The following is a 23,061-nucleotide window of genomic DNA, read 5'->3' as shown; positions in this document are numbered from 1 at the left end:
GTCTTTTTTTTTTTTTCGGAGCTGAGGACCGAACCCAGGGCCTTGCGCTTGCTAGGCAAGCGCTCTACCACTGAGCTAAATCCCCAACCCCTCGGGGCTAGGTTTTTAAAATATGTTCTTATGACTCTCTGGGTTTCCTCGGTGTCTGTTATGTACCCCTTTTTGTTTCTGATTTTATTAATTTGGATATTTTCTCTCTGACTTTTAGTTAGCTTGCATAAGGGTTTTTCTATCTCGTTGATTTTCTCCAAGAATCAACTCTTTGCTTCGTTGAGTCTTTGAATTTGTTCTCTTTGTTTCTATTTCATTGATTTCGGTTCTCAGTTTGCTGACTTCTTGCTTTCTACACCACTTAGGTGTGATTTCTTCTTTTTGTTTGAGAGCTTTCAGGTGTGCTATTAAATTGCTAGGAACAGGATCTCTCCATTTCTTTTTCACTTAGTGCTGTGAACTTCCCCCATATTACCTTTCACTGTGTCACATAAGTTTGCGTGTGCTGTGGTTTCCTTTTCATTCGATTCAAGGAAATCTTTACTTTCTTTTTTAAAAATTTCTGGCTTGACCCAGTATTCATCCAGGCATTCCATTTTGTGAGTTTGTAAGCTTTCTGTTGTTGTTGGTATCCATTTTCAATCCATGGTGGTCTAATAGGACAAAGGGCGTTACTTCAATTTTCTTCTATCTGTTAAGACTTGCCTTGTATCTGAGCATGTGGTCAATTTTGGAGAAAATTCTATGAGATGCTGAGAAAAAAGTATATTCTTTTGTTTTCTGAATGAAATGTCCTGTAGATATCTGTTAGGTCCAGTTGGTTCATAATGTCTGTAGGCTCCAGAATTTCTCTGCTTAATGTCTCTGGGTGACCTGTCCATTGATGAGAGTGGGGTACTGGTGTCTCCCACTATCAGCCTGTGAAGGTTGATATGTGATACAATGTAGTAGTGTTTTATTTGTCTTTCTGGTTTTGGTTTTGTTTGTTTTACCAACTTGGGTGCCCTTGTTTTTAGAGGAGAGATATTAAGAATTGAGACATCGTCTTGGTGGATTTTTCCTTTGAGTGCGCAGTGTCCTTCCCCATCTCTTTTCCTTAGTTTTGGCTTGAAGTCTATTTTGTTAGATATTAAAATGGCAGCACGGGATTGCTTCTTATATCCACTTGTTTGGAATAACCTTCTCCACCTCTTCTATATCTAGCCTGAGGTAATCTCTAACCGCAATGCTGTGAATTCTTGAAAGGATGCAACAGAAGGATGGATCCTGTTTTTGCCTCATTCCAATCGTCTGTATCTTTTGATTGGGCAATTGAGAACATTGATATTGAGAGATATCAATGACCAATGATTATTGATTCCTATTATTTTGTTGTTGGTGGTGGAGAGGTGGTGTGTGTGTGTGTGTGTGTGTGTGTGTGTGTGTGTGTGTGTTTTCCTTCTTCTGATTTTGATGGTGTGCGGTTATTTATTCCCTGTGTTTTCATGTGTGTAGTTAATCTCCTTGGGTTGGCATTTTCCTTCTGAAGCCTTCGGTAGAGCCAAACTTGTGAACAGCTATTGTCTACGTGTGACTTTACTATGGACTAGCTTATTTTCTCCTTCTAAAGTGAATGACAGACCTGGAATGGCATCTGTGGTCTCCTAGAGTCTGCAGCACATCTGTCCAGGCCCTTCTGGATGCTAGAGTCTCCACTGAGAAGTGAGGTGTAATTCTGGTAGGTCTGACTTTATATGTCACTCTGTCTTTTTCCCTTAAAGCTTTCCACATTTTCTCTTTGTTTTGTATGCTTAGTGTTTTGATTATTATGTGCCAGGGGACTTTCTTTTCTGGTCCAATCTACTTGGTGTCCTGTATGCTTCTTGAACTTTTATAGGCATCTCCTTCTTTAGGTTAGGAAATTTTTCTTCTTTGATTTTGTTGAAAACATTTTCTTGGCCTTTGAACTTGGATTCTCCACTTTCCTCTCTACCTATTACTCTTAGGTTTGGTCTTCTCATAGTGTCCAAGATTTCTTGGATGTTTTGTGTCAGGAGTTTTTAGATTTAACATTTTTGTTGTTGACTGTATCCACTTTGCTTTTTTTTTTTTTTAAATCATATCTTCAGTGCCTGAGATTCTCTCTTCTATCTCTTGCATACTGTTGGTGAAGCTTGACTCTGATGTTCCTGTTCAAATTCCTATATCTTTCATTTCCAGAATTTCCTGTTTGAGGTTTCTTTTTTTTTTTTTCCGGAGCTGCTGGGGACCGAATCCAGGGCCTTGTGCTTGCTAGGCAAGCACTCTACCACTGAGCTAAATCCCCAACCCCTCTGTTTGAGGTTTCTTTATCTATTCTATTTCCAATTTCAGGTCTTGAGTAGTTTCAATTATTTCCTTACACTGTTTGTTTCTGTTTTCCTGCATTTCTTTAAGGAATTTATTAATTTCCTCTTTAAGGCCCTCTATCATATTCATAAATGTTCTTTTAAGGTCTTTTTCTTGTATCTCAGCTATGTTGGAATATTCAAGCCCTGCTGTGGTAGGATAGCTTGGCTTGAGTGGAGACCTAGTACACTGGTTGTTTTTGATTGGTTCTCATGCTGGCAACTTGTCATCTGGGCTTGGGATGATTAAAGGTCTAAGTGCTGATTTCTAGATTGTCTTTGTTGGGCGGGTGTTTTATTCTTTGTTTTCTGTTTCCTCTCTGGAACAGAAAACTTCAGAGAGAGTGTTGCCTTCCTGTTGCCTGCTTTCCTGGCTTGTTTAGCTGTTGTGTTCACAGGGAATGCCTGCTAGTGGAGGCTGTCTAACTGGAATGAGTTAGGGGAAGGAAGGTTGGAAGAGAAAGTTCTTTGTGGTCTGTTGGGGATGGGGTCAGGCAAGAAAGGGAGACCATAGTAGGTTTCTAGTTATAGAGCTTGGAAGGAGATGGGGTTTTGGAGGGTTGAGTCTCAGGAGCCATAGGAGAGGTATGGTTTTGCTTTTAATCTAAGCATTGTCCCAGAAGGGGACATCCCAGAAGGGATGCCTTCTGGTATTAGGGTCCGGCATGCTGTGACAAGTTGGGGGATGGAGGAGGTTAGGAGCGATGGTTTGTAGGATCCACGGGAGATGAGAGCAGAAATGACAGGACTGCAGTTGGTCTTCTGTTGCAGCACTAGGGAGGAGATTACAGGGTTGGGTCTGGGGAAACAGAGGCAGGAGATGCTCTGTGGGAAGTGGCCTGGAGCTTAGCTGGAGCTGATGGATTTCCATTCCCGACTCCTGGAATGCGGAGCTTCTGGGGCAAGAGGTAGGGACTCAAGGTTCTGAAGGGAGGTTGCCAGGGCTTTAGCCTTCGCTACCAGTGTCTGCCAGCTGTGTGCATGGAGGCGCGCCCCAGAACACTCATCACCAACGTGGCAACAACATGAAAGGTTCTGCTTGCTTTGAAGAAGGCTAAGTAGTCAGAAAAAGGTCTCAACCCTTGGCATGCTCTTTAAAAATGTTCGCTCTCATTGTTTACATTAAATATACAATAATCTGTATTTTCCAAAATCCTTCAAACCTTCGTCTTTATCACCTCTGATCTCTCAGTGGTTTCCCCTTACCTAAGCCTGGCCCTTATCGCTTCTGTCTATTTCTTTGACCATCCTTAATGTTCCACCAGGTAGGCTTTTTGTTTTGTTTTGTTTTTTTGTTTTCAAAAATCAGGCTGAAGATGATTATGTTTAACTGAGCCTAATTTATTAAAATAATTGCCTTAATGAATACCAGTTATTAAATGCTCATTTAGTTATGCGCTGCCCTTTGCTGGTACACGTAGTTCATATTAATCCTTATTAAACAAGACATGCAGCAAACCATGTAATTATAGACAAAGCACCTATAAAAATCAAAGGTAGGAGAAAAATGCTTTGAAGAGCGCTATGTAGTTGTTGAGACTTCCTGTGCCCTGCCAAGAACCCGGAACAGGAGGGTAACGATAGGTGGCGGCGTGTTGGTTGATTGCCCTAAGACCTGCGAGCCAAAGACAGAGAGAAATGAGGGAAAAGCCAGGCACCCAGCTTCCTACAGTTCTTTAAAAATGTCTCTTTTAGGTTAGCATACAGAGAGACAAGTTTCATCATGGCATGTTCATTCCTATGCTTGCCACACCTTCGAACAAGTCCCAGGGGGTAGATTCTGAGCTCACAGGGCTTCTTTTCTCAGGGTGAGCATGAGCGCACAGGTAGGACAGCATTGTCTGGGGAGCTGGGTATGGAACGGGAGCTTGTCTTCTCGCCTCTAAAATATAAATGAGTGATAACTTGCAGATTGATGTGTGCTCCCCTGCTAAATCCACCTACTCTAACTCCTAACTCCCTCAGAATGTGGCTTTATTTAGAGACAAGAATTTTGCAAGGGTCATCACATTAAACTGAAACAGAGGGTGGGCCCTGAGTTAGTATGACTGATCTCTACACACACACACACACACACACACACACACACACACACACACACACGCGCGCTCATACACTCACTCACACACTAACTGGCTTAAACAACATAATTTCATGGGGTTACGACTCTTCAAGTCCAAGGTAAGTTATCAACAAAGTCACTCTCTTCTGATGGTTGGAAGGGTTGCCCTGTTCCTTTTTCCCCAAATTCTTGTGGTTTGTTAAGTGTCCCTTGTCTTGGACAATCACAGCCTTTCTGCCCACGGCTTCCTCAAAGACTCTTTCTGTGTATGCCCCCTTTTGCTCGTTGTAAATGATATACAGTCATGTTTGAGTAGAGCCTACCTGAATGGCTTCTGTGTAAAGACCCTACCTCCAAATAGTCACATGATGTGGGGTTAGGACTTCAACATATGAGTTTTGGGGTTAGGGGCAGATAGACCCAATCCAACCATGTATAGTGACTTTGCATAAACATCTGCCTCTCGTGAATTCAATTTGCTTACCTTCAGAGCGAGATGTGGCCAGACACCTTCCCAAAATGTTTACTCTTATGTACATGGCTTAGGCACAAGCCCCAGCCATGAAAGGGAAAGAGGCAGTTACAGTGGAAAGGAATGGCAAGGACTTCAGTCAGTTGAAGGGGACGGGTCTGCTGGCTCTGAGAGATACGCCATTCTCTGCATCTCTGTGGTGAGATCTTGACGAACCAGCTTCAGGACCTAGTCACTCTCAGGATCAGTCCCAGAGGTGACTGAAGGCGGGATAAGAGTTCCTATGCAGTAGAATTAAGTCATCTGAACTTCCTTTCGGTGTAGACATTGTAAAGGCAATTGGTTCAGTCACCTGTGCGCAGCTACGCTCGTGTCGAGCCAGAGTCTAGAGCTGGGAAATGATGCTTTCAGATTTCTTGCCATGCACTCTTTCAGCTGAAGTGACTCCTGACATCTTGGTAACATGTAAGCTATTAGCTCGGGCCTTCAGAACCCTGGCAAGTATAATGGGGGAGAGGATCCCATGGTTACCAGTCAGGGGTGCCTCTCAGAAATATGTGTCAAGCTTAAGTTTGCCCTCAGGGAGTGGGTTGACCTTGATGGATAAAGGAACAATTTAGTATTTTGTATAAATCAGAGCAGCAGATTGGGCGGGTACACTAAGGACGTACTTCAACCTGAGGTTTGCTGGGTGCTTCTTTGCAATGATCAATAGTGTGTAGTTGCCTGGGGTATAAAGGCGATGACTGTTGGTAGCCACGTTGATCAAGATCTTTTCCCAAGCAGCACCCCGCCGTAGGGTCCAGACTGTGATCATTGACCCTACCATCTCCATCAAAATCTACCACTCACTGCCCGTTTGTCCTGTCTCCTCTACTGGGGCACACTAGCTGTTGGGGTAGAAATCTTGTCTCGCATCCAGACAAATCACACCAAGCCAACATGGTTCCACATGGAGAGCTTTTAATGCAAGAACAAGACAAGGGAGAGGGGGGGGAGAGAGAGAGAGAGAGAGAGAGAGAGGGAGAGAGAGAGAGGAGAAAAAGTAAGGGGGACAGAAAATGTCTGCCTTTTATTTGGAATATGAAGTAACTGCTCCCAGGTGAAGGTGGGAACTAAGCCAAAGGTATGCTGGGAATGTATGGCTGTTGCCATGACAGCAGTGACCAGGTGGTGTCGCTGCTGGAGGCGAAAGCAATTCCTGATACCAACACTAGCTAGGTCCATCCTAGGGTGCCCACTTCCCTGGTTGTCCCACTGAAAGTGTCATGGACAGGTAGCTCCTTTGAATTCTGAGTGGCAGGACTGGTTACCTTATCCCTGCCACTTCTCAACTGCCCCAAAGGGACAAACACACCAATTCTAAAACCACAAGTTCTAAAGCAACTTGTCTACTTTCCCCTTCAAGACCATTCTCTCCCCCTACAGCTTTCCTCCGGGTACCTTGCTTTCAGCCTTTCCGGATTAGCCTGATATGCAGAATCCATGTGGCCTACTTTGTCTCATTCACCAGATGCCAAGCTTCTTCAGGGCAAGAGCCGGGGAAGACACGAAGAGTGACTGCCAAATGGAGTTGGGCTATCTACCAAGGTGGCTATCAAAGTTGAGAAGCAGTCTGTCCCTGCAACTGTCTGTCTGGGTGGCCACATCACGCCGAGACAGATCAAGGCCAACAGCCAAGTCACTATCCTGTCAGGGTGGTAAAGAATGTTGGATGATATACATGCCAGAGCCCAATATACCTCCCCGCCCCACACGCTCCCATCTAATACATGGGCCACAGCCCAGGCTGACCTCAGACTCATTGTATGGCTGAGGCCTGGACTGCTGACCATCCTGCTTCTACCCCCACTTCCCCCACCCCCCGTGCTGGAACTCGTCGTGGGCCATCATGCCATATACAGTGCTGGGGCTCAAGCTCAGGGCTTCACTCCCATACCTCTGTTTGAAGTGCAAATGCCATTTGCCAATTCATTTTTTCTATTTTTTCTTTTATCGATAAATAGATTTTTTCATTCATGTTTTCTTAATTTATTTTTTATTCACTTTACAACCCAGTATCAGCCCTTCCTCTTTCCTCTCCATACTCCTTCATATAAGTCCTACCACCATTCCACCGTCCCCTTTTCTTTTAAGAAGGGGAAGCCCCTTTCTGGGTACCATCCCCCTACTAACACCTCCCCTCCACCCATCAAGTCACTGCAGGATTCTCCCACTGAGGCCAGACGAGACAGGATTTACAGGAAGGCAGGCATCAGGCTCAGGGACAGCCCCTGCTTCAGTTGTTGGGGGACCCGCATGAAGACCAAGCTGCCCATCCACTGCATACATGCAGGGGGCCTCTGTCCTGCCGGGGTTAGCTCTTTGGTTGTTGATTCAGTCTTCGGGAGCCCCCAAGGGTTAGGTCAGTTGACTCTGCTGGTCTTCCTGTGGAGTCCCTGTCCTCTTTGGGTCCCTAAATTCTTCTCCCAACACTACCGAAAGACTCCCCACATTTATCTAATATTTGAGTGTGAGTTTCTGCATCTCTCTCCATTGGCTGCTGGGTGGAGCCTCTCAGAGGACAGTTATGCTAGGCTCCTGTCTGCAAGCAGAACAGAGTATCATTAATAGTGCCAGGGATTGGTGCTTGCCCATGGATGGATCTCAATTTGGGGCAGTCATCGGTTGGCTATGCCCCCAGTCTCTGCTCTGTTTTTGTCCCCGCACATCTTGCAGTCACGGCACGTTTTAGGTCGAAGTGTTTGTGGGCGGGTCGTTGTACTTCTCCTTCCACTGGGAGTCCAGCCTGGTTACAGGAGATGGACACTTCAAGTTCCATATCCCCCACTGATAGGAGTCTCAGCTAGAGTCGTCCCCATAGATGCTTTGGGACCCCATCCCAGGTCTCTGGCATTTCCTGGAGATTGTCCCCTCTCCCCAATCTCTCTTCTCTCTCCCCTGCTCTCCCTACATATGATCTCCCCCGTCCTGCTCCCCTACCATTGCTGGTTAATTTTTAAAATGTATTTATTCTTCAAGAGTTTCATACACCTGTACCATGTAACATAATTCTATTCACTGACATTTTCTCCCTCCAACTCCCTTTGGACTCCTTCAATAGATTCTGCTTGCAATAACATGTTTCCTTCTTCCTTTTAAAAATATCTCAATGTGTTTAGTGCTACCCTTGTGCTTATGGGTATCTGTCTGTTTGTCTGTCTATCTGTCTGTCTATCTATCTATCTATCTATCTATCTATCTATAAATTTCACTTAGATTTTGACTGAGATTACATTGAATCTGTAGATCACTTTGGTGAGATGGCCACCACTACATTGTTGATTCTACCAATCCATGAGAATGAAGGTCTTTTCATTTTCTAGTATTTTCCTCCATTTATTTCTTCGTTATTTTACGTTTTCACTGTGGACACCCTGTAATTTCCTTGGCTAAGTTTACTCCAAGGGTTTTTCTCCCCTCTCTCATACCATGTCAGTATGTCTGTCATGTATATAGGAAGACTTGGCTTTTAAAGTGAGTTCTCTGAGACCTTCATACAAAGATGGATTTGATTATACTAACTCCCAACTCCCCATCTGTGCTTGACTCCTCCTCCAAGCCTTCCTTCCAACTTCCTGTCCTCTTTTCATAGCCCACTGAGACCTATCAGTGATGTACAATTGTGCATGGATATCGGGCCATCCATTGGATCCTGGATAACCTTTCAAGGGACATTTCTGTAAGGTTACTCACTTACTGTGCTAATTCTGTGACCTGAGGCTTTGCTCAAAGTCTGGACCGTGTCTACTTTTTTTTTTTTTTTTTTTTTTTTTTTTTTTTTTTTTTTTTTTTTTTTAGTGGAATCTCTTCTGCCTAGAATTGTACCATCTTCAGATAGAGATCTTTGATATCTATTTGTAATCCTTTTCTTCTTTTGCCTTACTACTTTGGTTAGGACTTTGGAACAGGTTTGCAATTGTCCTTCTAAACTCTGCGTTCTGCTCATTTTGTCTGAGTTGTCACTAGCGACTACTCCTATGCAACTGGTGTTCTTGGAGGGGACGCGTTTTAGCTTTTCATATTGCTTGTGTTCCTCCAATGGGACCTGGGCGTCTAGAGTCACGTTGTCAGCTGTGTCTTTTGATGTGAATTTGGGGAACACAGTACACGGGCCACATATGCTTGTGGCCCTTTGCAGTGGCCAGAAGGTTCTGGATGTGTGGCAGGTGGGGGTTTTTGAATCCTGGAGAAGGGAGGGAGAGAGAGAAGACGCATGTGGTTCTAGATGGGTGCTGGGTGAGGCTATGGGGACTCTCTAGTGGGAAGAGGCCAGGAGAAGATGTAGAGGGTACCAGACTGGAAGTGTGCAGAGCTTTGGGAAGCTCTAAGTTAAGATAGTTTGGGAGGAGGAGACTCAAGTTTTCCACCTGTGCTTCTAGGCCATGTTAGGAAGATGCAGGCTTCCTGTCAAACACTTGGTGAGACTTTGGGGAGTCTCTAGTAGAGAGACTTGAGGAAGAGGAGAAGCATCTACGCTACCTGGGTCTCCAGGCCAGGTGGGTTAGCTCCATATGCCAATTTCCTATGTGTCTTTCTAGAGATATATTGCTCAAAGCAAACATACCTTGATTATAGTTTCACTTAATTAAATAATATGTTGTGATGATAATGAAGTAACTAATTAATGCCTGAATACCTCAATAGACTACTGAAATGTATTTCAGAACCATTAGGCTGGTTCCTCTTTCCTCCTTCCTTCCTCCTTCCTTCCTCCTTTCTTCCTCCCTTCTTTTCTCCTTCCTTCCTCTTCCTCCCTCGCTCCTTCCTTCCTCCCTCTCTCCTTCCTTCTTCCTTCCTTCCTTCCTCCTTCCTCCTTCCTTCCTACCTTCCCTCCCTCCATCCCTCTCTCCCTGCTTCCCTTTCTTCCGTGCTCACTAAATTGTTTTTAGTGCCTGGCAAGGAGTAGGTAGACTGTTAATAAATATTTATTGACTGAAAAATAAATGAGCGGATGTTCTCACCCTGGTTCTGAGTAGCTCACATACGTTAGTCTAGGGCAAATAAACCCTGGGCCGTCCTGCTCCAAGGCATTTGAAATGAGTGGAGCACCAATCAAAGATGGGGCTTCTAGTTCAGCTGGTCAAGCAGGTTGAGCCATGCTCTTCTCTCCCTACTTTTTATTTATTTAATTTTATTCCCCTTTTTATTCTCCTAATGATCTTGCTGAAAGTTTGCGACCACTGTTCACAGAGATGGATGCTGCTTCTGACATCACGTTCCCCTCTCTGCCCTTGTAGTGTGTTGTTAAAGAAGCCTGGGGGTTAAGGAGGCTAAATGGCTTTTCCCAGATTCACACAGTGCCCTGGATGACAGTAGGGCTAGGCCCATCAGCCAGAGGAATGGGTGTTACCCTGATAATCCATGCCATGGACAAAGCCAGGGTTTACACCGATCCTGCTTAATGGCTTTTACAATGATTCGAAAGTGCAACCTTTCAAGTTATCCCTTCAGAGCAGCGTTTCATCACTGACACGAGATAGTGAGCGCTTCATTATATGGGCTGATGAACGTGCTCTGAGGTCATTGAAGGCATCTAGCTGTGATGTTCAGCAAATGCAACCACATCCCCTAATAGTTCCACCCACAATGGAGCTTCAGTTCGCCATGCGTTTGTAAGGATATAACGACATCGAGGGTTGAGGACTCTGTAGATCCTTCACTGACTTACCTTCAGAGTTGCTATAATATCGTCCAATACCTTCATCAGAGCCCGTGAGAGACTCCAAATCAGGACACTGAAAATCTACATAGGGGGTTGCTGTCTGTGGGCATTGTAAAAGAATCCATATTGTTGTCTGAAGCTCTAAAATTTTGGGGTCATTTGTTATACAGTCATAGGTAGTTAAGAGCACACAGGGCCAAAGAGAACATTCATTTAGCAAGTATAGGATGTATGGGGACAGTCTGGCCAACAGTTATCCTCTAAGCCACACTGGTTTGAATGTAATGTAATATTATACTTTTGGGGTATAGCTTTGTTTCTGACCCATTGTAAGTTCACTTTGTTGTCTTGTGTATGGAGACACTGTTTTCTCAATAGTGTGTGTTAGAAATACCACCCTTTCCCTGTTGCATGGGTTTGCTGGGAAGGAACCAAGGGCATTCTTCCCAACTCTTGTTTATCCCATCTCTCTTCATAGCTCCTTTGAAACCCACCATAAACTCATGGTAGGTTTGTCAGATGTTTTGAAACCAGGGGATTCGAGACTTCAAACTTTGTTTTTAGTTTTCAAGATAATTTTGGCCAGTTATGAATTTTCTAGTTTTTGCCTATTTCTGCAAAATCGACATTAGAATTTTTATGGGAATTGCACTGAATTTGATAGATGTGTGATTTGTGTTGCATTGCTATTTCAGTAATATTACATCTTCCAATCCATGATTGTTGTCCTTTTCTATTTATTGGTGCTCTTTAGCTTCTCTCAGTAATGCTCTTGAATTTCTCAGCATTTCAGCTCTGGGGGTATTCTCCCTCTAAGTGTCTTAGCTTTATAGATGCTGCTATACGAGGCACTGTTTCCTTAATGTAGGTTTTGCTTTGATCGGTGTTCATGTATAGAAATGCAGTTGGTACCATGTGCTGATCTCGCACCCCACACCTTCACTGAATTTCTTTCTTCTACAAGCTTCTTAGCACCATGTCAGAACCAATGTTCAGTTCTCTTTTTCAGTTGTACGTTGCTTGCTTTCCTTGCCTACCCGATTGCTGTGTCTAGAACTTCTACACTATTCCGAACAGAGAAGGCAGGTATGGGCATCCTTAGCTTTGCCTCGTTAGAGAAAAGCTTTTATTTTTTTCACCTCTGAGCACCATCTTACCTAGGACTTTTTATCCCTGCAACTTAGTGAAGAGGTTTGCTGGTATTGCTAGCTTTTCTGTATTTCCACAGCCCCCATGAAGTCGTGGTCAACATTATTGCGTACTTCCTTTTTCATCCATTGAAATGATTTTAGGTTGCCTCCTGGAACTTGCAGATGCAATCTATCATACTGTTGCTTATTCTGTGTTGAGCCTTGTGAACCCCACTTGGCTGTGGAACCTGATCCTTTTAACATGTTGTTAAACTTAACTGATGAGGATTTTTACATCAATGTTTGCCAGTGAGATTAGTCTCTAGCATTTTTTCTATTAGTGTTTCTACTAATCTGGTTTCGCTATCAGTAAAACACTAGCCTTCTAGAAAGGCAGTATGAAGGTCTATCCTTTTCAATTTTTGGGAGTTTGAGGAGGAGGGACATTAATTCTTCTTTTAACTGTTGATAGTGTGAGTGGGCATAAGAAACTGGTCCCCCTCCCTTTTGTTGGGAGGCTGTTCCTCCCTCGGCCTGATTATCATCACAGAGGTCTGCAGGGCTTCTAGGGGGAAGGATAAAGACAGGGCCACCCTCGACTATTGCCTAACTTCAGCCTCTCTATATACAATGAGTCTGGTTGAATTCAAGTAGTAAGACAAGACAGAACTGCCAAGCTGTGACTGGGATCTTCAAGTCCCTGGTGAATGGCTGTTCTCTTTTCCTTCTGATGGACATCATGGTGCAGTTTGGTAGATAGGTCAGACTGCTACTCAATGGAAACACTTTACCTCTCCATGTAAGTCTGACATTTTGACAGGAGACCCATGTTCCCCTTAAATCAAGGCCATGTAAGAGAAGTTTTAGCTGCATTTTGTATTTATGTTCTTAGCCCCACAAATGAACAGGATAAACATCCTGGTCACAGCTTGTGGTGGTAGCACTAATAATGGCTGTCCCTTGACTCTGATGTGTCTGATTCTCAACACAGTGGACTTCTATCACAATCCTAGTGACAGAGGACAGTGATCATCTGTCTCAGGTGGTTTTTCTCATTTCTAGAGGTGATATGATTCCAGAAATTGTACCTGATTTTGCTTTTCCATTTCTGGGCATAAAGTGGCTCCCCAGGAGGGAATTGTTGCGTACAGAGAGGGAGTTAATATTATCTTTGCTTGCACATATAGACAGTGTATCCTGCTAGTTCGGATGATTCTAACTCAGTCAGCATGCTCAGGGTCTTGTCCATGACCTTACCAGTATAGATGCTTAATGAATAGCGTCTCAACATGACACGTGAAAAGGAGTGATTGTTTCATGTCCCTTTGTTTTAATCCTGGCAACCACTGAACTCACCCGCCATACATATAAAGATCGTTTTTAATCCATTTGAAGGAATCATAAGTAGGGAGTCCTTGGCTTGATGATTCTCTGTGTGAGTTTTGGATTTGAAACTCTACTGATATTGGGAAGTGGCAGGGAGCCATAGCTCCCACTCTGTCCTCTAATCATGAAGGAAAAGGGCCAGCATGCTACAGTGGGCTGAGTTGCTCCAGCCAGGTGCCCAGGGCATTGATTCTATGCATTGTCAACTCGAGATATTTCCAACTTTTGGCGGCTTTATCATGATCTAAATCCACGGTAAGTTGAGGAGATCTGAGGTGTCATCTGGCTAGTGTGCTTAACCATAGGAGCAAGAGCCTCAAAGCAGGAGACTCCAGAAACCATTATAGCTTAATAATCCCCCCACCCCCGTACTTGAATTCTTCAGAAACCAACCTTGAGACCAAGGCTGGAGAGCAAGTGGCGTTTGCAGAGGACCCAGAAGGCATGGTTGAGGGGTGCAGAAGGGAAGGAGGCCAGCACAAGTCACATTAACAGATGAATGTAGACTGGGCACTTGAAGCCTTGCCTCACTAGGAGCTGTTGAGAGCCTGCTCCAGAGCCTGTAGCATGTCAGCGGGATGTTTGCTTTAGCTCCTAACATCATCCTCTGGGGGCTGTGCTGGAACCCAGGCCTGTTCCATAGCCAGGGAGTCTTAGGAAGAGGGAGGGCTTCAGAGGCTTGCTTGAAGTAGTTGCCCGTAAGTTCTGGATGCTCAGAAGACTGGGGCAGAACATGAATGCCAATCTATGTAAAGCAATGAGGTTGCATTTATAAATGAGGACCGCTCCCCCCCCTTGTTTGTCCCTGACCACAAGTCCTTCCAAACTCCAAAGTCCTCTGTAGGCCTACCACCAAAACCTTTTTGGCTCTTAGAATGTGAGACTTCCTTTCCTTTACAAAGACCTGTCAGTCCTTCACGGTCAAAGTCCATGACTACGTGTTTGGAGCAAGAGGACCCCTCTACTTCTCTGTCCAAGTGTCTCCCCCATTATTTCAGGCAGCACATGGTAGAATCAGGTTAATCTTTGCAGCTGACTTGCATCTGTCTAACCACAAGCGCGACTCACACCTTACCCCAACATAGTCGCTCTATCTCTTGATATTTGACTAATTTGTTCAGCATTTTTCGGTTGTTTATAAGCATTAGTTAAGTTCCCAGAATCCCTTTCTCTCCCACCCTCTCCATTCCTTACTTTCTAGACAGTGGTAAGACATGCCCGCTGTTTCGTCTAGCCTAGGAGGATTAACACAGTACCATGAGCCATGGGCTTACTGTATTTCATAATATAACCAGTGAAAAAGAAGGAGACATATGAAGGAGGTTGGCCTAGCCCTGCAAGCAGTTCCTGAGACATATTTATATAATGACGCTCCTTCACCATCAAATACCTAGATGTCCCCAGCAATATCCCTTGGTCCCTTTCCTTCGAGTTCGCCTCCAGTGTATTAAGGCCAGAAACATCACTATATTACTGTCTCCCAAGTGTCTCAAGGCCTGAGAATGGGGTCTCACAAACACATTCTTCACTGCGGGACACTTTTAGAACCTTGCCTGTGATGTGCTCACTGGGGCTTAGTAAGAAGCAATGAACAAGGTTCAATGAGTGGCTGTCACCCTGGAAATGCTTCTGACGGCTGGAGACAAGTGCTCTGCAGAACAGAGCTTGGAGGATGGAGAGATGGCTCAGCGGTGATGAGAACTTGTTCTTGCAGAGGACCCAGGTGCCCATCCAAGCACCAAAAGAGCAGCTCATGAGTGTCAGTATCTCCAGTCCCAGGGGATCCATTCACCTCTTTTGACCTTGGTAGGCATCGGGCACACCCATGGTACACACACCCATGGAGAAAGAACAAAATACACACAAAATAACAAAGAAATCTAAATTTATTTTAAAAGAATGGGGTTTGGAGGTTGCTTTTCTGGAGTATGTATTTGTCATATATGTCATGCTGGGCTGCTAAAAAGCTTGATTCAGGAGTTTACACAGTTTTCAAGGGTCCTATGGATGTCCCTGACTCCTGACACCTGTCATTTATCCAGTGTCTGCTGGGTGCTTTATTACACACACACACACACACACACACACACACACACACACACACACACACACACACACAAACAGCTTGCTGGTATAAGCTAAAATAAAGAGCTGCTGGAAAAGGCTTTCTGCTAAGGTGCAGACTCTGAAAAGAATCATGAGCCTCCCACTACTACTTTGGTGAAGGCGGGCAGGAGTTACACTCTGGGCTTACTGAGAGCCAGGCCTGGGTCCATAGCTTGCTTGAGGCCAGTGCAAAATGAAAATATGGGGCCACTGTTTGAATACTCCGAGATCAAAGATGCTGATCGCCGAGCTATATCATGGCATGGACTTGGCCAGCCACACCCCACAAGGTTGACCGTGGGGGTGGGAGGTGGGCACTGGGGAAGCAGTTGCGGGGAGATCTCCAGCAGGCGGTGGTGGGATGCTTCACTGGCTCTCTGTGGCACTAGCAGTCATACTGACTGCTACATCTCCTGCCACTCTAAGACACGCTCTCTCCTGCACCACTTCAACAGGAGGCTCCTTTGGCCTACTTCACCTCCGATTAAGCAATGTGCCTAAAGGTGACCCAGGACTTCCTGTGTGTTAGAACCCCACACGGGAATGATACCTGTGGGAGAGATGGGATTGTGGGAGGGGTCAACCAGGTTATGAAGCTTGGGCAAGCTTATTCACGCCCGGGCTGCTGCTTCACAAGGTGGGATTTTACTTTTCCTTCCCAGAGACTCTTGGTCACGTCTCTTCTCTTCTTAGTCAGACTTTGGAAGGATGAAGGAAAAATAGCTGTATAAGGGCCCCACTTGTAGGGAGCGGGGTGCTCAGGGTGGAAAAGCCGAGCTCTGAAGCCAGACGACAGTCCTGCTGTAGCTTCTCACCCTCTCCTGGGTCTATGGAAGCTTGACTGATGGAGAAGCAAGGCGCTAATGGTAAACAAGAGGCACTGGGTCGTCTGGATTTGATTCACCCTCGTCCCCACTGCACAGTAGGCCGAATAATTGATGTTGGCTACACACCAGCCTCCTGAGTCTCTCATCTCCCAAGGCCTCCGACCATCTTCGTCAATTAAAGCTCAGTGTGACAGTTGTTTCTGAAACAAGGAGCCAAATGAATAGAATTAATCTCCCTGATTTAAATCCATTAGTGCCTGTGATACACTGGTGTTTAAGAGGTACTTCACCTCACTGGGTCATGCCCAAAGGGGTCACGAGCTGACTCACAGTTAATAGTGGGGAAGGTTTTAATGGAGGGAGCAGCTTTGAAGAGGGCAGGGTGTGTTCAGAAGCTTGAAGGCTTAATGCACTTTTAATTAAATGTGTTTAATAGGATTCGGCACCAGCTATCATGCCGCTGCAGAGAGATTCATTTTATATGCTCAGTTAATTACATGTGTGGTATTACCCCAAGTGTAAACATTTGATAACTCGGAAAGCAGTGTGGCTCCCACAGGTTCCCCAGAGGTCTGCTGGCACGTAAGGGTTAGTTCAGTCCTTGTCCCACCTTTTAACCCCCGTGAGGGACCTTCTTTTAAGAAAAGATTTATTATTTTAAAACTGTGTTTGTGTGCATGCATGCATATCTCTCTCTCTCTCTCTCTGTGTGTGTGTGTGTGTGTGTGTGTGTGTGTGTGTGTGTGTGTGCGTGCGCGAGCGCTTGCGTGCATGACTGCAGATTCCTGTGGAGCCAAGAGGTGTCGGACCCTCTGGAGCCGGAGTTACAGGAGGTTGTGAGCTGTCACACAGAGATGCCGGGAATCAAACTCTGGTCCTCTGGAAAAGCAGCAAGTGTTCTCAACAGCAGCGCCATCCCTCCAGCCACCCTTCCTCCCTGCTTTTTGACAAGGATTCATTGTCTGGTATATCCAAGGCTAGCCTTAGACTGTGTAGCCAGGAATGACCTCGAATCTCCGATCTTTTTCCACAGGGCTTCCTTGACTGCTGTTCTGTAGCAGGAGGGAGGCAGGGCCACACTGCCAGAACCGTGCAAAGCCAGCTTCTCCCCTGACAGCCGTGTCTACCAGGTACTGGGCCATCCCTTGGTCACGTGACATGTCTCAGAATTTGCATTTATGCTTTGATATAAACTCCTTTGTAGGCTTGTTTTTTTGTTTTTTTTTTTAATTAGCGACACTAAACAGCTTGCTACCCTGCTCCCTCTGCAGCCAATGGTGTCTCCCTTTTTTCTCTGATCCAACTCCAACTCCTTTTCTTTCACGGCTCTGTGTTTTTTTTTTTGGATCCAAAACTTCCTCTATGGTATTTTTTAAATAAATAAACATGTTCACAAAAATAAGAAAGATAAAAAGGTTCAGGCAAATTAATTTTCATATATATATATGACCGAACTATTATATAATCATATAATATTATCCCATTGGTATCCATCTGGTTCCAGCCTCCACCAATGCGGAGGTCCCTTCTGTAAAGCAGCAAGCCGGTTATTGGCTTACATACAGCATATGCACAGCCTCCTGTGTGCGATTTAGAGAAACTCTGGATTACTCCTAGCACTGAACACAGAGGGAACATGCATGTATAGTTACTGTGTTGTCTCAGAACAGTGACAAGCTGTTCTTGTCCAGCTCAGATTTATTAACACTCTTTTCTGACGTGGCTGGCTCCTAGGAGGTGTGGTGCATGGTGTGACGTAGGAGGAAGGAAATGCAGCAGTTTCCCCCTGACCCTGGGAAGTCTAGTGTGCCTACAGCAGGCCTCCACTCACAGGGGCTCCGCAGAGACGCATAGCTTGTCCACAGTACCTGCCACACAGTTCCGCAACTTGGATGACCAACGTGCAGACGCTCACGTTGTATTGGCTGCCTGCCGCCACCTGTCAGAAAGTGAAAAGCAAACCAAAACCATCTTTCCATAATTGAAACACGGCCGGCAAATCTCACGGGCTGATACTTACAGGGAAGTAACTACACCTTGGACCCATGCAAGCACCAGATAGGCAAATGCTCCTTAGATAAACAGAAGTTGGGTAAATTTCAGAATCGTGTTTATTCTCTGGGTCGCAAAGGAGGTTAAACAAAAATTTGTTATTAAATTGCCTCCAGGGCCAGCAAGATGGCTCGGCAGGGAATGGGACTTGCTGCAGAACCTGACCGCCCGAGTTCAATACTTGGAGCCCACATGGTAGAAGGAGGAAATGGAGTCCTGGTGGTTAGCTGTCCACCACGTGCATGTGCACACTCACACCCACCACACGAGCGAAGAAATAAACAGATTCTAGGAAAGCCTCCAAAGGGAGCTCTGTTTTTTTCCTGGGTGCTGCAAGGACAAGGGTGGCCCCAGGGCCTCTCCTCACCGTGATGACTCTTTTTTTTTTTTTTTTTTTTTTTTTTCCGGAGCTGGGGACCAAACCCAGGGCCTTGTGCTTCCTAGGTAAGCGCTCTACCACTGAGCTAAATCCCCAGCCCCAACTCTTATATTTTATAGTCTGGTGTCACCTTTACGTGGGCCTAGCAGGGAGAGAGTCCTTCTCGGAGAGGCTATGGGACGAGACACTTTCAGTGTCCTTTAGGGATTTATCTCTTTGGTTCTGGTTGTTCTTTCAGAGGACAGTGGGCATTCCGGAAGGGCCTTAAACTAGGCAAGCTCGGGGCTTACTCTTTCCCACACAGATGCACTCACTGGCTTGGGATTAGTTCCTGGAAAGCAGACAGAAAGTTTAACAGGAGACGCCTTGCAGTCAACGTGCTTGGAGAGGCAGGAAGCAAGGTTGGATGCAAGAGGCCAGGGATCTGTGATGTAATCTGTGTCAACTTCCCTTTTGATGACAGTTCTGAACATGGATTGGAAGTGAAGGTTTTAGGGGTTGAATGGGCGTCGATGAGGTCATGAGATGTCCATGGTGACATCAGCATTTTTAGAAGATGATAGAGAGACAGTCGGGATATCTCAGTTCTGTCTCAGCATGAAGTCCCATATGCAGTGTTGCCCTACAACACGACGCTCGTGCCAGATGCTCAGCAGATGCTTAACCTCAGCGTCATGGACTAATAACTAAATGTATATGCTATTGTCTCTAAGTCACCCAGTCTGGGGTATTTCATTACAGCGATAGAATATTTGAAGACAAGGATTGTCACTAATGAGGGCATCGGCTGCTATGTAAAGCCCTTATAGGTGTGGAGGTGGCTGTGAGAACTTCTATGACGGTCAGTCAGATTCAGACCCCTTAGGCCTCATTATAGGGACTCTAACCACAGTCTTCTCTCCGTGGAGACAAGAGACTGGGACACGGGTATGACCCTCCAGGATTCCCTGTTCTTCCATATTTCATATGTGTAAAGCACGCACCACGTGGGTTCCATGGTAGCAACCCACAAATACGGGTGACTGAGTCGGAGAAGGACTGCTGCTCTGCCTGTCAAACCCTCATTGCCTTGTGCTTGTCAGTAGACCATTCAGGGCCTGAGACTGTACAGCTCTTGAATGGAGAAAATGGCATGACCAAGACACTGTGCCTCTGGGGACTGAGGTATGAGGGAGTCGGTGTCCATGGTGGACTTTACACAGCAGTGGAAGGAGAGGCCACACCCCTCTCAGTTCTGGCTCCTCAGTAGATCATGACTACCGACACACACACAAGTATACCATGAGGCACATTGGGAAAAAATATCACACAGAAAAAGGACACAGAAGACCCACGTTAAGTCTTTGTTCTGACTTCAGTCATTACCAGTTACAATGTAACTGTGGGTTACACTGTGAGCATAGCTGTCAGAGGACTGTGGAAAACCCATGTTACATATTTGACTCTGTAAAGGTTAAAAAGAAGAGGAAAACATTTTTTCTTAATAAAACTATCTCTCTCTTCTAAATCTTAAGTTCTGTCATTGTGGAAGGCTACCCCATGTTCACCGAGCACAGAGCAACAGCGGCCCCCTTAGTTCCTGCTGTCCTTCTTCTCCAAGGCTTCAGTGCAGACTCTCTATTGGCCATGTACACTGCCCCCTGCTCTGACTGTGCCTCCTGGGTCCAGGTATGAAAGGCATCAGTGTCCAGCCTGCAGGCACAAGGCTAAACACAGTTCTATTTGCAGAGGTAAAAACATGGGCTGACGCTTGGAAATGAAAAATAGCAGACAGATGATCCCAGAATGGATCATTCTGTTGTCTTCTGGGACCAGGGACCAGGATCCACAGGGCAGTCAGTTCCTTTGTTTGGCCTCAGTTTCCTTGGAATCTCTCTCTCTCTCTCTCTCTCTCTCTCTCTCTCTCTCTCTCTCTCTCTCTCACACACACACACACACACACACACACACACACTGGTCAAGCACACACAATTATATTGTCTTCTTAAACATGAGCATACCTGGGCATCTTTCTAATGTCCTTTCTTCTGGTGGAGGCTCGGCCCTCAGCCCTCCCCACTCTGATGTCATCCTCTCTGTACATCGTCCATTTGATCGGATGTGCCACCAAGCCTTGGGTCAGTTACCCGCTGCCATTGTGAAAGGGCAGCAGGCAGAACCAGCCCTAATCTCAGACTCCATCGATGCTCTTCCACAGCGGGATTGTTCCCAGGGACCAGGCATTCAGGCACAGGGTAAGATCCCCTCTGCTGATAACTCAGAGAAAGTCAACATGGTTTCGTTTCCAGTCCATTGTACTTATGAGTTTATAAGAGACAGATTTTTAGGGGTCCTTGTGTGATACCAGGAGTGTTGGCTTTCAGTCCTGACCTCCGCTGGCCCTTTGGGGACCTTATATCCTCTGTGTAAGATGTAGGCTTACTTCTGCCTCCAAGTATTCAGGATTCTTCACAGAGGGTGAAGGATGGCTTCCAACATGGCTTCCTGGTATTTGCTATCTCTTCCGGAGTCTCTCAGAAAATGACTGACCACTGCATTATAACAGCTCCTTCCACCTGGCATGAGACCCAACACCAACAGGAGATGCCGGAGCGATAGACAGGACCCAACGGGGGGGGGGGAGTCACATTCTTCCCCATACATGTACACCTACAATGATGTTTATTTGTAAGCCAGATACATAAATGAACAACGTAATAGTGAGACAGAATTATCGTAGCAACCCTATCAATGTTATGTAGACGTGTTTCCTCTCTTCCTTAAAACTCACTTCCATACATTGTAAGGGGATATGTTTGACTATAAATACCTTGAAACCTGGGTAAAGAGGTCTTTTGTATTTGAAAACAAATTTGTATCGACAGAAATAGATGCAGACCAATTGCCGAATGCTCGGTACCATGGAGACCGTGCAAAGGGCTGGTACACCACACGATGAGGGCACGATGGTAGGGGAATCATTTATGCCAGTTTAATACAGATGGGATTTTAAGGGTGTTTTTGTTCCCTCCCTGCAGGGAGGCTGAACTGTGGGGAGTGGCAGGAGCAGGAACTGCAGGTGTACAGGCCCCAGGTGCACACACAGAGGTCTGTAGGACAGCAAGGTAGCTGGGGTCTGGAGTGACACAGGCCAGGGGTCATGGGCTCAGGAGGTTGGTAGAGCCATTTGCGTTCTATGTTAGATACACACTAGAGGATGCCTGATACCTGTAAAGCAATTTCACTAGAGATCCAAGGGAGCTTCAAACTCAAAAGCACAGTAAGGAAGCAGCACCATCATCAGACATAACAACTGTTCCACCGCTATGGGCTCAGCCAACTGAGGAGCAAAGACACTCAAGAGAAACCACAGCTTTACTACGCTCAGACTTGGCCATCTTTCTGTCCATCCCTGCCTGGTCCAGTGCCCTGCTTACACAGATATGTCTACTTTGTTATAGGAAGTCTCCCCTGGCCTCAGGCTCCCCATGGGAGGTATGGACCACAAACCGGAGTAGCGGGCTGCCATGAAATAACAGTGGAAGTGCTAGATGCTACCTTCATCCCATTGGCCGAACCAGTCATGTGTCTCCTCATGGACGGCCCACTTTGGAAACATTCAATAAGGAATTTTGGTAAGAACGTGCTAAAATCAAACCCCTCGTTTTCCGACTATCATTCCCTTTGTATAATTAAGGGTGCGGGGAATCTTCACGTTTGCTCTTCTGCGGTCAGTCTTGGGTCATATGGGGCAATGGTGGAAACTGAGCTGGGAGGCTGTTAGTGAAAGTCATTGGTTAGCAAGTGGGGCAAGTCCAGTGTGGAGAGACTGAGACAGTGGTCAGCATCCTCTCTAAGCTGAGGGAGGCCCCGTGCTTGGTCCCTACACATCACAGAGGAAGATGCACGTTCTTAGAGTTGCAGCAATGTCCTGTCTCACTAGGTCACAAGTCCAGACCACAACGCAGCTCTCGTTCCGCCACCAGCATTGACAAGCTGCTGTGGTTTGGTTCCCCACGAGTACATCCGCTCCTGAGTTCCTTCTGAACTTCTGATGCTGAATCATTCCTTCCGTTCTGGAGATGTTCAGCGGTGGCACTTTTGGGAAGTGATTTAGTCATGACGACCGACCAGTATACTTCTGTCAGGACGTGCGGTTAGTTGCCCCAACACCTGACCACCATGCAGTAAAGCCGCTTTGGCATTTGTCTCTTCCCACCTCACCTGTTGCTTTTCTAACTTCGTGCTATGTTATAACGGAGCGTGAGGTCCAGCCCCGTGGGCAGAGCCCCGCCCAAGCTCCTGGACTCTCGGTAGCAGAACCATGAGCAGAAATAAATCTTCCTTGGATAGTCTCTACCGTCAGAAAATAGAGCGGGAATGGAAAAACGATTCCCATGGTCCCATCTTCTGACTAACAGTTGAACTGGGTATTAGTGTGTCAGTGGTGAGGTCCTTAGGGAGGTCTTTCAGAGGCCGTCTTCCTCCCTGTGCGGCTAAATCCACACACACAAGGTGTGACACAGCAAGAAAAGGGATGGGTCACAGACACAGATGCTCAAGGGGCGGGGGGTTTATCCAAAATATCTGGGTCAAGGAAAGATGTC

General features: G+C 45.8%; 1 long non-coding RNA gene across 1 annotated transcript in view; it reads left to right on the top strand.

The window, feature by feature from the left end:
* Nucleotides 1-22,677, top strand: part of LOC108348510 (uncharacterized) — a 34,943-nt gene extending 12,266 nt beyond the window's left edge. The window contains exons 2-4 of the long non-coding RNA XR_001841792.3: nt 17,078-17,174; nt 21,916-22,089; nt 22,398-22,677. This is a non-coding gene — a long non-coding RNA (uncharacterized LOC108348510). The remainder of the gene's footprint in view (nt 1-17,077; nt 17,175-21,915; nt 22,090-22,397) is intronic.
* Nucleotides 22,678-23,061: the final 384 nt, after the last annotated feature.

The sequence above is a fragment of the Rattus norvegicus genome, chromosome 17 (assembly GCF_036323735.1).
Source record: "Rattus norvegicus strain BN/NHsdMcwi chromosome 17, GRCr8, whole genome shotgun sequence".
NCBI classification, from domain to species: domain Eukaryota; kingdom Metazoa; phylum Chordata; class Mammalia; order Rodentia; family Muridae; genus Rattus; species Rattus norvegicus.
Note: the sequence above shows the minus strand (reverse complement) of the source record. Positions and strands in the feature narration are given on the sequence as shown.